Source organism: Natrix helvetica (genome assembly GCF_964273705.1).
Source record: "Natrix helvetica genome assembly, chromosome: 3".
Lineage (NCBI taxonomy): Eukaryota > Metazoa > Chordata > Lepidosauria > Squamata > Natricidae > Natrix > Natrix helvetica.
The window spans coordinates 139,001,980-139,017,301 of record NC_138549.1 but is presented as its reverse complement, the minus strand read 5'-3'; the positions used below and the strand labels follow the sequence as shown (position 1 = coordinate 139,017,301).

Here is a 15,322-nt window from a genome sequence, read left to right as displayed (position 1 = left end):
CATCAATCAACTACTGTACAAGAGAGAAGGCACTACAGGCCTTCTCTGGGGTTCAAGTGCTCTCTCTTAAACTCTTAGACTTTGCCATGCAACATCTTCACTAATTGAAAATGGCAGCTGACACCTTGATCCTGATTGCCAGTGCCTTTCAGTCCTGTGAACTTAGGCTGCATGGCTGAGCAGATCTTCTGGCAGAACATGGCCAGTGGTGCTTTCCCTATAGATGGAAGCCATCCAGTGCTTTCCCCCGAGATGGACCTACTGGTTGTCAGTCTTCAACACACCCAGCAGAATCAACTATGGGTAGCCTACACACCCATCTGCAGTGCAGTGGCCTCTCCTGGACGTCATCACTCTTTTTAGAAGAAGTCACTGTGGCTTTGTGGTGGTTCGGCTCCTACCTCTCCGACCGGAGGCAATGTGTGTTGACAGGGGGACAGAGGTCGACCCCGAGGCCACTCACTTGTGGGGTGCCACAGGGGTCGGTCCTCTCACCTCTCCTGTTCAACACATATGTGAAGCCGGTGTTTGGAGGCCGTCGGGGTCTGGATGGGGGACAACAGACTTAAACTCAACCCCTCCAAGACTGAGTGGCTGTGGCTACCGGCACCTCGGTTCAGCCAGCTGATTCCATCGCTGGCCATAGGGGGCGAGCAATTGCCCCCTGTGGAACGGGCGCGCAATTTGGGCGTCCTCCTTGATGCCCGGCTGCCAATGGATGACCATGTGGCGGCCGTGGCAAGGGGGGCGTTCCACCAGGTTCGCCTGGTGCGCCAATTGCGCCCCCTACTGGACCGGGATGCCCTACGCACGGTCACTCATGCGCTGGTGACGTCCCGCCTGGATTACTGCAACGCTCTCTACATGGGGCTGCCCTTGGGACGCGCCCGGAGACTGCAGTTAGTTCAGAATGCAGCCGCGCGGGCTGTGATGGGGAGTACGAGGTACTCCCACGTAACACCTCTCCTGCGCGAGCTGCATTGGCTACCTGTGGTTTTCCGGGTGCGTTTCAAGGTGCTGATTACCATCTTTAAAGCGCTCCATGGCACGGGACCTAGTTACTTGCGGGATCGCATCCTCCCACATACATCCCTGCGGCCAATACGCTCACACAGGGAGGGACTTCTCCTGGTGCCATCCACTGGACAATGCCGGCGGGCGACACCGAGGAGTAGGGCCTTCTCTGTGATGGGCCCAACCCTCTGGAATGACCTCCCCCCCGACATTAGAACCACTTCTGACCTCCGCTCCTTCCGGCAAAAACTGAAGACTCACCTGTTCCGATTAGCAGGCCTGGCATAATTCAACTGTCCCTCCTGGCAAATGTACTATATCTGGTTATTTTAGGGGTTTTTAATTTACTGTATTTGTTTTTAGGGGTTTGAATTTATTTTATATCTGCTTTGTACAGTTCTTTTAACGGCATTTTAACCTCCTCCATGTCAACTGTCAACTGTACATATTTAATTTTATTGTATCTTGTTATATTTTGTATGAACTGTACACCGCCCCGAGTCCCTTTCGGGAGAGGGGGCGGTCTAGAAGCATTAAATTAAATTAAAAAAATTAAAATTAAATTTGTGGGACATGACTTCTAGTTGTGCCTGACCTACTCTGAATTCCTGCTTCAGACATCCTTACCTGGTAGCAGCCTTTGCTAATGACCTACTTCAACCTATGATTGGTGGCTCAACCCAACATCTGGCCTGCTCTTATTTTTGCTGGAGACAGAGAATCCATCGATCCAGAAGATTACCAGCCCATCTTGATTGCATCTACCATCATTGGCATCCTTCATAAGATCCTGGCTAGGTGGCTCGGTGATGCACACATACTCTCCTCCTTGCAACGCTGTCTTGAGGAGATAACTTTGTTCTACTCCATCTTCCAAATGATCCACATCAGTCAAGGGTCTTGTGCAATGCTCTTCCCAGATGTTGCCAAGGTCTTCTGATACTGATTTTCAGCAGATACTCCCTTGGGATACTTCCAGTCCAACATCAAAGATTGAGGCTCGGAGGTTCCTTGCTTCTCAACTTTCATCCCAAAAGGACTGGTTTAAGAAACTTGCATCAAATCACACTGCCCTGTTCAACACTGTTCAGTGTCAAGATGTCATTCTCTCTCTGGGGTCACAGCTCATCGAACTGTGTAACCTGAATTCTCTAGTTCTTACCTCCAAAGCAGAATGTGGAAGAATCTACTCTACTCAATCCATCAGCTATCATGAGCTGAGTATCCCTAACACTGACGTAGTAAGAAGTGGCTGTTGTGCCCATCCTGGGTTACCTCAAATGTATCTGTGGGGCATCTAATTGAAGTGTGGCCTTCAACTCCCCACCAAATCCAGGAATGTGTGAGGCACTTCTCTTTAAGTCAGCGTCAAGTGCTGCAGAAATGTCTACCGTACCCTCAAAATGCTCAACTAGCATGAAGTCACCCAGTCATGTTCTTCAGCACTTGAACAACTTTTCTGGACTGAGACAGTGTCTGCTCCTGAATCAAGCCCATCATTCCAGCCAGCCAGGGTGGGTTGTGCAGAGGATGGATCAACTGTGAATCCTTGACATTTCTGTGGTCATTGGAAAGAGTCCTGGGACTAGTGGTGAAATTCAACTTTTTTTACTACCAGTTCTGTGGGTGTGGCTTTGGTGGGCATGGCAGGGCAAGGATACTGTAAAATCTCCATTCCCACTCCACTCTGGGGCCAGCCAGAAGTGGTATTTTCCAGTTCTCCAAATTATTCAAAATTTCTGCTACCGGTTCTCCAGAACTTGTCAGAACCTGCTGAATTTCACCCCTGCCTGGGACTTTAAGATTGCAAAATATAGTAATCTTATTTGTGTTGCAGATCTTCACTGGCCTGCTTCTTCAGTTCCAGTTTACCACCTGCCCATCATTTCCACCTGGGGACAGCTCTACAATTCATCAGTTAATGGGCTTGGTTCTTTGGGTTGAAACTGCCAAGACATTATGGACCTTTGCTTATTTAGCATGAATGGCTCAGTTGGAACCAATACTGGCTATTCCTGAACTGTTTGAGCAAAGCTGTCAAATCCTAATTAGTTTTTTTTTTCAGCTAATGATTTCCTATGCCATGCATAGTTTCTAAAAGAACTCAGCCTGGGTTTAAGTGGACTTATTTCAAAGAAGTAACATAACTTTGCAACCCTGGGCTGCTATATCTGACATCAAAATATCAGAAAGAATTTGATAGAACTTTTTCAGGCTAACAGATTTTATTAAAATTGGCAAACAGCCACAGCTGAGATTTACATTTGTAGTGTGAGGACAAAGTGGGAGGGGAAAGATCACCCAGAGGGGCAGGAGCTGGAAATCCAGGGTTTTAAATGTTTGGAGGGGCGTTTGATCAGCTCAGCTCTTTTAAGCCTGCTTTAAGGCATATGCACTACATTTTTACAATGTTTCTGCCTTCAAATGATACACTGCGCTATTGGATTTTGAATATAAGAGCTGAAAAAAAGAGCTTAGCTTCTGCACACAACCTTGTAACAATAGTACTTTTCCCATTGCTGTTATATTCAGTTACTTAGAGTAACTCCTGTTTAACTTTCAGATTTGGGTTAATGTCAGGGTTTCAAGTAACACCTTCAATGAAAGAAGACTCCGAGGCTTGAGTTTCCTCAAAGTTCCATTTTATTAGAGATATCATATTGGCACATCCGAATCTGAAAGCTTCCAGGTTTTCCCCACCCAAATGAACGTTCAACGCCCAGCACCCACATGTCCATCACATGGTCCAATCAAGCACCATCCAAAACTGGAGGTGCCTCCCAGTCACACCATCGCAGCTGCAGGGCAAGGTGTCCTTGACTCTCTGAGAAAAGAACGTTATTTTGACTATATAGATCACCCATACTCCATCTAATCCCCCCTCCCATTTTCCCACAGTAGAAAATGTGGCAGCCTGAAGGTCCAATGTAAAAGATGGCTTCCAGGTCTGCTTGAACTATGTTTGAACAGAAATGTAAGGCTGTCTTATTGGGTGGGATCCGATCATGTGGCCTTTCGGGCATTCTTAAACTAAAGCCCCATTTAGCTTGAGCTTTAGCAATTATGCCTGGAGTTGATGAACAATGCAGTTCAACGACTTTCGAAGACAACTGCATTCCTGTTTCTGATTTATGAAGTTGCTTCCCACTGCCTTTATTTCTTCATACAATTAACTACAAATCAGGGACCCAGTCAGATGTAATGCCTTCCTCCTTGGTCAAGCAGGCCACAATCATCTAATGACCGAAGGATATTTTTGTAGCCCTAATTTATACCCCTGTCAACCCAGTTAAGCAAACCCCTCAAACTCCGCCTTTCCCAGGGCCTTACTTTCCTTCCCTGTCAAATTTGTGCTTGTTGCAATGAACATAAATTGCCACTAGGTGTCAGTGTACCTGAGCGCTTTGCTCAGAGATGGTGCAATAGAGAAAGGTCCAGCTACTCTAGTGTTTCATTTTGGAAGAGGCCGAACCATCACGATGAATGACACACATCTGGTTTAGATATCCTAACTGCCTCCCACCCACCACCCATACACACAGTGTTTGTGCACATTCCTACTTTTTCTTCCCCTTTATTATTAAATTTATTTGGCAAAGGCAAGAAAATGTTTTTTTTTCCCCTTTCTGCATTTTAATGTTCTTGTAACCTTTAAAATCACTATCACGGCTTCTTGTCTAAATGTCCTGATGATGACAGTTCTAAGGACAATGAGCTACTCTGGATGGAAAAGGGGCAACATTTTAATTATTTTATTTATTCAATGATACCAGATTCCATTCAGAGAAAGGGCGCTTAGCATTTTCAAATGTTTTAGAATTATAATAATAATTATATTTATTTATAATCTGTTACATAATAAATGCATATCTCACATCTTCGGTCAATGCACATCCCTTAGAAGTGTGGAACAGGTTGGTGTTAGTCCCAAAAATTCCAATGAATCCCAGTGATAAGTAAATAATTATTTTATTATTTATTTATTTATTTTTTATATAGCCATCTCACATGAATCTTGGCAGCTGAAAACAACATGTTTGAAAAGCAGGAAACTTAAAAGACCAGCCTAGTAATAATACCATAACTTCCTATTTGCAGACACAGATCATAAAAAAGCATAAGACTCTTGGGACTCACCTTAGCCAGTCCACTTATTATAAAATCCAACTTCTACAGTACAAAAGCGGTTGCCTTAGATGAATGCCCTCTAAGTCTCTTTTTTCTGGCATAGATACAGGATCCTGCAATGCAGCAGGGAACATTTCTAGTAGATCACTGTGGAATAAAGGAAGTGTGAGCTGCTTATCACTAAGTGGGTGAAAGTTATTACTGAATTCTGATTTAATAGTGAGTACAGAATTTCCTTGAGAGCAATTAAAACTGCTAATGGATAGTGGGTCACACAAGGGCAGGAAAACATAAAAAGAAAATCTTGCATTGTTATTTTTCATTCCCACGTGAAGGATTAAATTTATTAATACATGCCATGCAGTGACTTGATGCTGATGTCTTTTTTTTTTCATAGCTATCCAGTGAGGTAAGAAAAGTAGTCAGCTTTCTCATGGGCCAATAGAGATGCTGAATAACAGAATATACCGGATACCAGAACAAAGGGATCTCCAAAGATGCTTGATCTCGCTTCGATCTTTTCTTGCAAATACATGGTTTCCAAATTGGTAGGATTCTGCTGGCTTGAACTTGTAAGAAAAGTATGCAACTGAGCAGACTTTAAAAACACCATCTGGGAAGACCGTTCGTTTCATGAAGTGTATGAAGAGGAGTTTTGAAGCAGAATATGGATTCTAAATTATCAACGTACAAGACAACAATGATGGGTTCTCAGCAGAGGTGCGTTTCTACCGGTTTGCACCTGTTCAGGTGAACCGGTGGTGATAATTTGGCCTTGGTCGCAGAACCAGCAGTGACCCAGGCTTGTTGAACTAAAGGGTTTTTTCCCCTTCTTTTTCATTTCTAAATTTATTTTACTTTATACCATCTGACTGTCCAAAAACTCCTAAAAGTTGCAACATATAAATGCCAACATTGACGTTTCATATTTATGACAATACACTGCAGTGTTTATGATCCAATCTCTATCTCACAACCTCAGATATTAAAAACTCTCTGAGATAGTTCTGTTTTTACTGTCCTATTAGAAGGGAGGGCATAATAGATAGACTATTCCAGAAGGCTGGTTCATTAGTGAGGAACACTGCCTTCTGATTACTCCTCCCCCAAACTCTCTCCTTGCAGGGGAGAACCTTCCCTATCCTTACTTGGAATGCATAGACCAGATGGGTGGTTTGAAACAGATGCTCCTGCAGCTATTTGGGTGCCAAACCATGTAGAGCCTTATAAGGCAAAACCAGCACTTTGAACTGCATATCCAGCCTATTGGTACTTAATGCAGAGCCCAGAGCAATAGTGTTACATGAAAAAAAAGTGACTCTCCACATACTCCCAAGAGAGCTACTGCATTTTGCACCAACTGTAGCTTCCAAGTAGTTTTTAAACAGCGTTGCAAATTTGTATGCAAGAGGTGACAAGGACATTAACGTTGCCAGAGCCTCTTTTTACTGGAAGGCCTGCAACTGGCATTTTCTTTGAGTATTTAAAATGAGGAAAATTGGGGGTTGGGAAAAAAGAGTATTGAATTTTGTCTGAAAGGATTACCGGCCAAAAATTGGGATTACCCAATTGGGTACCCAGTTACCCAACGTACTGAAATCATCTTCTTAATTTTCATAAACACAAGCCTTCACTCAGCCACTACTTTCACATGAAATTCTAATAAAAATCAGAGTGATATCCTGAAGTTGCTCATTTTGGTTTTTTTTAAAATAAGGGGGGGAGTCATTTTTGTTGAACCCAGTTGATTCTTCTAATAACATTGTCGTCTTCAAAAATGGACTGGTGACATGTCAATTCTGATGATGCTGAAGTCTGTCTAGTCCAGGGGTGTCCAAACGTGGGAACTTTAAGACTTGTGGACTTCAACTCCCAGAATTCCCCAGCCAGCATGGCTGGCTGGGGAATTCTGGGAGTTGAAGTCCACAAGTCTTAAAGTTCCCAAGTTTGGACACCCCTGGTCTAGTCAATACAGCTTCAGTCCTGCTCTCAAGTGCTTTTTGATTCCCCTCTTCCTCTATCATTCTTTGACAAATTTGGTATAGGTAATAACTCTACCACAATTTGTCTTTGGTCACTGAATTATGGCTACCCTTAATTCAAAAGCACACCAATTCAAGAGCTGACACATTACATTCCTTTAAAAATGGCCTATGGTATAAATCAAATGCTGGTAGCTTCATTGGCAATATTAGAGCTATATTACTGAGGCATGACATATAGGCAATCTACCAAGCTCTTTTTTATTATTTGCTTTAGGCTCCTTATCTCTATTATTTACAACTGCTCTTATTAGGGACCTTTCTCTGACTGAAATCCTACCTGCTAAACAAGGATTTAGCTGGATGATAATCTTGTCCTGTCATTTTAATCACCTATTGTTTTACTTTGGTCAAGAAAGTCATCAAATTAGCATTATAACTGTGAATGCTGTGAAGATTTGTATTGTGGGACTGAATAACAGTTTGTACTTAATCTCGAGAAATAAGTGCATTGCAATTGCACCTTGTCTTGATTTCCAGAAATGGATGGGATGATCAATATGGAGATAAATGTGATCTAAACTTCTTGTCTGAAAACCAAGAAGCAAGTATATTATGAGTCATTATGGTGCAGTGGTTATAACGTAGTATTGCAGGCTAACTCTGCCCACTGCCAGGAGTTCAATCCTTCCAAGATCAGTAAAATAAGGACCCAGATTGTTAGGGGCAATATGCTGACTCTGTAAACCACTTAGAGAAGGCTGTAAAGCATTATGAAGCGGTATATACTAAATCTTTGCTATTGCTATTCTCCGAGAAAATAAAAGCATTTCATACTGTAGGCAGCTTTCTTTTTGCAATCATTTGCCTCTAATCAGATCTCCTTTATACCTCCTTGGTCCACTTGATCTCAAGCCATTTTGTCCCTTCCAGATGTTCTGGACAATGTCTCTTTACATCATTTTCTTGGGCTTAGCAGCAACTAAACAATACCAATACCTGATTCTGGATCCTTCTACATTAAAAATAATCCGATAACGATGAAAGAGTAGTCTCCCAACTATATTGCTTCCATTTAAGTGCTGGGTGAGAGCCAGTTTGGTGTAGTGCTTAAGGCAGGGTTGTCGAACTCGCAGCCTACGGGCTGGATGTGTCATGCGCTGGCCATGCCCACGCCTGGTTTAGCAATGAGGGCAAAAGTCACGATACGTCACATGATGACGTTTGACATCCTTGGCTTAAGTCTAGAAACCAGGAGACCATGAGTTCGAGTCCTGACTTAGGACGAAGCTGGCTTTGTAATCTTGGGCCGGTCATTTTGTCTCAGCCCTAGGAAGGAGGCAATGGCAAATTATTTCTGAAAAAACATCTAAAGGAAATTGCAGGGGCCTGTCCAGGCAGTATCCGAGAATCAGACGTATTGAATGGATTTTTTTTTTAAAGGTATGTTTTATCCTTCCATAGAAAAACAGTTTCAAAGATTTAAACTGAGGATCTTAATATATTTCTTTCAAATTTATATTTTTAGTGTATTTTATTTGCTTGATGTATATTTAAATTTATAAACAGACTTCTTTAAAACACAAAGCAGCTTATGTGACAGTGCTTCTTAAACCTGGGTAGATTCCCAAAATTGGATAAAGGTGATTTTTCTTTGGATAACAACACACAAAATCAAATTACCCAACGACAACAATTTACATTAAATTAAAATGTTTTACCTGCATTAGATAAAGTGGTTTGGGATAATAAATGAAGGAAAACCTTTGAGAAACCTGTTATATGGAATTGCCAGATGGCAAGCTAAAGTAAACTTGCTTTGCTTCAAAAGTTAGCACAATCCATTACTATTATCGTTGCAAAGAAAGAGCTGGATTTTATTTATTAGTTTGTCAAACATGTACAAGATAGCAGGTATAAGTATGAACATGGACATGAACGAAGGAAATGAATACAAATAAATGGGGACAGTAGGACAGGGACGGTAGGCACGCACGCAGGCAATTGACAGGTAATGTCTCTTGTAGAGACATTGTAGAGAATGTGGCTTCAAAGAATAAAATTCCACTTCCAGCGAGGGGGAGGAGGAGCCTATGATTCGGGTCCGACAGTTTTACCTGTCTATTAATCTGACAATCCAGCAAGTCCGAAGCTGGGGCGTTTTGGAAGACCCAGACTCTCCTTTGTGAATTTTAGCTGGCAGTCGAGATCAGTTAAGCCCAGTTTCTTCAAAAATATATGCAGTCTTTTCTTTAAAAAGGCTTCTGAAAACCCAAGAAATTCCTTTCAGACCAGAAAACGAAGGTAAGGGGAAGAGGGTCAACACTTCCCACGCTGGAGTTTAATTTGGAGGTGTGTGTGTGTGGGGGGGGGGGGAGGCTAAGACCAACTCCACAGCTGGACCTTTGAAACAAAGCTGCCCCTCCCCCCTTTTCTCCGTCCCCTTCACTGAAATTTCCCAGAACGATCTGGTTGTCCGATTCGGAACGCCGAGACACGCGGTTCTCCTCAGAAGGTGGGATTCGCGCCGCAGCTTCTCGGTGCGCCACGCCCGTCTCTCTCTCTCTGGCGGAAGATTGGCATTGTTGTCCCCACACTGGAAACAACCGAAAGCTTGGAGGAGAGGTTGCACGGGCGGGCACGAGCGCACGCGCGAGCACACGCCCAAACGCTGGGTTGGTTAGCCTCTGTTCCCAAAGACTCTGGATCGGTGCTTTCTGAACCCGGCTCTCCGACACGGTCGTGGGAAGGAAGGGGTTAGCCCCCGGCTTCTCTCAGCCCTCCCCTTCCACCCACCCACACACCCACCCCCGGGAATATCTGACACAAAGATAAACAGATTGCCTCCCGCCCGCCCGCCACAATTTGTGAGACTTTCTGAAGAAAGGGTGTGTGTGTGAGAGTGTGTGTGTGTGTGTTTGGAGGGAACGGAGGGAGAAATCTGGGGAAGGGAGGAAGGGGGAAACCGTCCGCCAACGTGTGAGCGGCTGGGTGGGTGTCGCGTCACACTAGCCTGGCGTTCTCCCACCCACAGCAGCGTCCAAGCCCGGCGTGTGCCGGCGGGGCCAACATATCCACGTAACCAGCCTTCCCAGCCGGCACCCCGAGACCGGCACCTCGTGCAAGGAGGCGGCCACTTGGTGTCCCGGGGTGAACCGCGGAGCCGCACTTGCCAGCTTGCCAAGAACGGGAGAGGGAGGAGGAGGGAGGGAGCCCGTCTGCTTGCCTGCCCGTCGGACAAGGAAGAAGCCTGACGGCGTCAGCAACCACTCCTCTCCAGCCCAGACCAGCCTTCGCGGGCAGCGCGGATTACCCCGCCAGGGAGAACTTCGGGGCAGAGGGCGACCGCGGCGCGGGCTACGGGACGCCTCTTCGAGACCGGCAGCAACGACGCGCAGAACCACGGAAGAAGGGATGGCGGGCTGCGCGAAGACCGCCTAGCCGGGTGAGTGGCGCGGGGCTGCCCTGCGGGCCTGGGCGGGGGCTTCGGCTGGAGATGCTGCTCTCCACGCGGCGGCCTGGAGGGTGGGGCGGGAGGGGCTGCCATATGGTCCTTTCCGCCTGCCAAGCGGCGAAGGTTCAAGCGGGGCGCCGAGCCGGCGGCTTGTCGCCAAAGGCGAGTGTGACTCAGCCGAAGGTCGGGGCGGCGGTGCTGGGAGCCTTCCCCTGCCCAGCCGGGCTGGCGGAGGCCGAGGCGAGCCGGCCTGGCCGGCCGCCCCTGCAGATTGAAAGCGCTGCTGAGGAAGAACCCAACTCGCTCCTTCGCTTCCGCTCGGCGCTCCACGCCTGGATCCTCACTCCAAAGAGGAGTTGTGACCCCCCGCGCCCATGGTGCTCATCCAGTATGGCAAACTGGGCAATACCTAACGGGGTGTCTTTATCTGCCTCCTTTATACTTCGGCAAGAACTCAAGGCTGCAGAGAAGCATGCAGGGCTCTAGCAAGAGGGCTCCTCCTCCTCCTCCCAGGCATTTTTCTTATTGCCCTCTGCAGTTTTTCCCTTGGGCTGCTGAGTGGGAACCCGACTTTTCCCAGGGGTGACCCACCCAGCCCAGAGAAAGTACGGGCCGGTTCTTTTCCAGGGCATATACTTATACACACCCCTCATCTCAGGCAGTGTGGGAGAGTCAAAAGCTCCCCTTACAGCAGCCTTGAGTCTCGGCATTACAAGGTTTTCCCTACAGTGCACAAAAGGAGAGTGGGTGGTTTCAATCAGCCAGTCTAGGGAAGAAAGATGCTTTTCTTGTGGCTGCTTCATATCTAGAATTGCAGAAGTGTCACCAAGATCCAGTTATTCAGGAGCTGAATTGTTAGTCAGGCCAGTATTGTGCCCTTCTCCACCAATGTAATTCCTTTCTCCATTGTTGCTGTTGCCCCTTGAAGTCTCTGGCTGAGCAAAGAGGAAGAGGAGGAAGAGCATTGTAACTCCCAGGAAATGGCATTTGAAATTATCCCTTTCTTTTCTTAAGCAAAAAATATTGATTTAAGAGTTATAAATACTAAATCATAATTTGGTCGAGAACACATAATGTCTTGGGTCCTTTCCCGGAAAAAGCCAAGCCGAATCATCTTTTCCTTAGCCATGAGGGTGTTTGTCTTCTGCAGCTGATTTCATTGTATGCCAAACATCTCTGGAGGTTTATATGTCTCAGGGAGCAGCGGTGCAGCCCCCTGGCCCAAAAGACAAGGGCAGGGAGAAGGGCTTAGCATGCAGGCTCCTTTTTCTCAATATCCAAACTTAAGTCTTCGCCAGTGCACTTGGAAGTCTGCTGAGAGCTTCTGAGCATGACACAAGGGTTAAGTCATTTCTGGTCATAGTGTGCCAGGAAATAGATCAAACTGATTCATAAGAACTAAAAGGATGGTTGTGGGAGGAAGGGAAGAAGGTATGTGATCATCAAAAGGCTTTCCAGTCTTTGAGGAAGCCGATAAATCCTAAGGAACATGCTTAGTGAACAATGAGCAGAATTCATCTGTTTGGAAAACCAAATGCCCTTTTGTTTTTCTTTTGCTGCCATGTGTGCATCCAGGGCACTTTATTGCTAGTTTGTTCTGAACTCTGTTGCTTTACCAAACATATTTGGTGTTTGTTGTTACGTACATAACAGACACATGCCAGGCTTATGATAAAAGACGCTTTGCCAACAGACTGAACAAGAGGCAGCCCAGACGCATAGCAGGCGCAGACAAAGAGAAGTAAAACAGCAGGGAGAAGAAAACTGTGTGTGTCAAAGGACCACCCATAGAAATGGATAAAGAGGGGGTTTGAGAGGAAGTTGGCATACATTTTGATAACCCCACCTGCCAGACCAAAGACCAGATGCTCCATCTTTTATGATCCCTACAAACTGCTAGAGGACTTTGATTTGTGATGATTGAAAAGTCCCTTCTAATTTTTACAAGGCAGCTAGCATTTGTTCCTTAGACTCAGTTTGTGAACACTCCAAGGTGACTAATTTTTTGTAAGGGATCCCATAAATCTGGGAGAAGGTACATCATCATTTTCTGAGGTATGGGAAGAGGAAGGGGGGGGGCGCGAAATCTGTCAGGATAAACTCTGAAAAGTGCATCAGGCGTAGTATACAATAGCCTTGTTTAGGGAGGAGGAAGCCAAAAGTGGCCACAGTTTGGAACAGACAAAGGTGGAATGTTTCTCCTTTCTGCTGCTAAGCCTGCTCACTTCTTTTGCCACTTTTGTTTGCTCCCAATGGATTTCTAAACGTTCTCGCCTGTTACAGTTTCATCTCTTTGGTATCCAGGTTGAACATTCCAGGTGCCTTCCCTTAAGGTAGAGAGGGAACTTGGGAAATCCTGTGAGCAGAGGGGTTGAAGAAAGCTGTCTCAGATTACAGTGCAGGCAAAGGCAAGGAAGGTCAATATACTTCCATGTGATGCTCACCCATGTCCCAAGATTGGAAGTCCATTTACACAGCCGTATTACCTCTGAAGCGCTGGAGAAACTGATTGGAACAGCTGCTGGCCTTGTGTTGAAGCAGCTTCCCCACATTCCCAGCACATGACTTTGCTCACATCTGGTAATATTGCTGCTCCTGTGGAAGCTTTAAGATGGCAAAAAGGTTTAAGTAAGTGCATCCGAAAGACACCAGACTGGGGAAGCTGAAACAGAGTTTTAAATAGCAGGGCAAGGTTTTTGGATAAGGCTGTACAATCACCATGTCTGGGTTCCTGGAATTTTATAGATGTTCCAGATGACATCATCTCTCATTTGAAATCCTCTCTTGTTTTCTGTTTGCCTCCTCCTCCTTTTTCTTTTTTTGCCTTAGTGGACACAAGGTTTGTCAAGGAGGAAAGTCCCCTCCCCATTAGCCCAGCTTGTGATAATACTTGTCCTTCTGAAGGTGCCCCTTCAAAAAGATGAAGCAGTAAGAGTCTATTGGATATTCCTGGGAGAAAGACCACTGTAATAAAAGCTCTCCCTGAACACTATTTTGACATGGGGTGTCAAAATCAAGGCCCATGGGCCAGCCCACTGGATGCTTAGATCTGGCTCACAGAGCCACTCTGGAAACAGCGGACTCGCCTGTGGTGCCTCTGCCAACGAAAACTGAGCTTGGGAGGGCTGCACATGCCCCTCCTGAGCTCCGTTTTAGGCTGTGATGGCCTCCTGCAGCACTCTGCCAGCAAAAACGGAGTGCAGCGCAGCCATACCCACCCTAGCCACACCCACCTGCCCCCCCCAAGGTCAAACACAACCCTAATGTGGCCTTTAGTGAAATCAAGTTTGATACCCCTGACCTAGAATAAAAGTTCCTATAAGTGAATGACATTTGTTAGCATTCTACCAGCATGATATGCCTTCTAGTCAATGTTGACTCCTAATGACTGCCTGCATTGGTCCCTGCACTTTTCTTGGTAATGTTTTTGGGAGTAGCTTGCCATGCCTTCTTCCTAAGGCTGAGAGACAATGATTGACCCAAGCTAAGCTTCCTGCTTAAGACAAGTTTCCTGATTTCTAGCCCAGTGCCTTAACTACCGTACTTCACAACACATTTTTCCTTTAGCTTAGACCAAAGAAATTAGAGAGAAATATTTAGAAATTGTCATGTATAAGATAGGATGCTCCTGTTATCTCTTGCTAGAGAAAGCCGGATAAGATTCAATGGCACTTAATTGCAAGAAGAAAAAATCTGTACGTTATGAGTGATTGGAGCTATACTGTAAGCAGAATTTGGATGGACATGAGCCTGAGGGGCTGTGGGTCAGAGGTATTCTGCCAGTTCACACCAGTTTGGGCAAACCAGTAGTAGCAGTGGCGCGAGGGTCCTCCCACCCACCCAGATGTCACCACTTCTGCGCATGCACGCGTGCTCCCGATACCGAACTGGTAGTGAAGAAAAGAGGTTACCATTACTGCTGAAGGTGTATCCTTCGTTACAAGTTCGAGCAAAAGGTAGATTATATTGCATCCAAGGAAGCTTTATTCTAAAAGTCCCATGACAACAGCAGCAGGCCTGGACCCTTCCTTCAATTCCAAAATGCAGTTCCTGATCAAAGGATACAGATAGGTAGGCTGGCCATCACTGCAACTGCCAGGGTCGAAGGGTAGATAAGCAAAATATCAATTTGGGGAACTAGAACTTCTGGAGTGTTCTTCTTCCCAGCTGATCCTCATATTTTCCTTTTCAATATGCTCTTCCTTTTCTCTTTCTCTCCCATCACAGCACACTGTTCTTGCATCCTCTGCCTCTTCTATCTTACTCATCAGCAACCATTATTAACTGAAACTGTAGAGGAGTATGAGAATAATGTTGAGAGACAAGAAATGCCATAGCCATAGATAAAGGAAATCTGAGTCTAAAGGTGGGATGCATCAGGTGGATATCTTTTCTTTCTCTCTTGTCTTTAATTTCAAAAGAGATTGCTTGCTTCTCTGGTGAAGTCTATCAAGGAGGGAAGGAGGGAGGAAGTAATATCCTCTCTGCCATATGTCCTTTCAGGAAGGAAAAAAGAGATGTCTATGGTTACTAATGCAAGAATCCTCCAGGGTGCCAAGTTCCAAGTTCCAGAGACTTGGAACATTGTCAAATAATCTGGCCAAAGAAATACTATCAAAATTAACCCACACCAACTCTGTCTCCACTTGCCTTCAGCATGGCACAATCATAGCCTAACAAACACTCATCTTTGTATCATTTTATACCAGTTCCCCTCCTCCTCCGGTTCTCTGGGTTCAAATTT

The 15,322-nt window shown here is 45.5% G+C and overlaps 1 protein-coding gene across 6 annotated transcripts in view; it reads left to right on the top strand.

The window, feature by feature from the left end:
* Window positions 1–10,401: 10,401 nt before the first annotated feature.
* Window positions 10,402–15,322, top strand: part of NAV1 (neuron navigator 1) — a 264,216-nt gene continuing 259,295 nt past the window's right edge. For all 6 annotated transcript variants that reach the window (XM_081948342.1, XM_081948339.1, XM_081948341.1 and 3 more), the window contains exon 1: window positions 10,402–10,569. The gene's annotated coding sequence lies outside the window, so the exon portion shown is untranslated. The remainder of the gene's footprint in view (window positions 10,570–15,322) is intronic.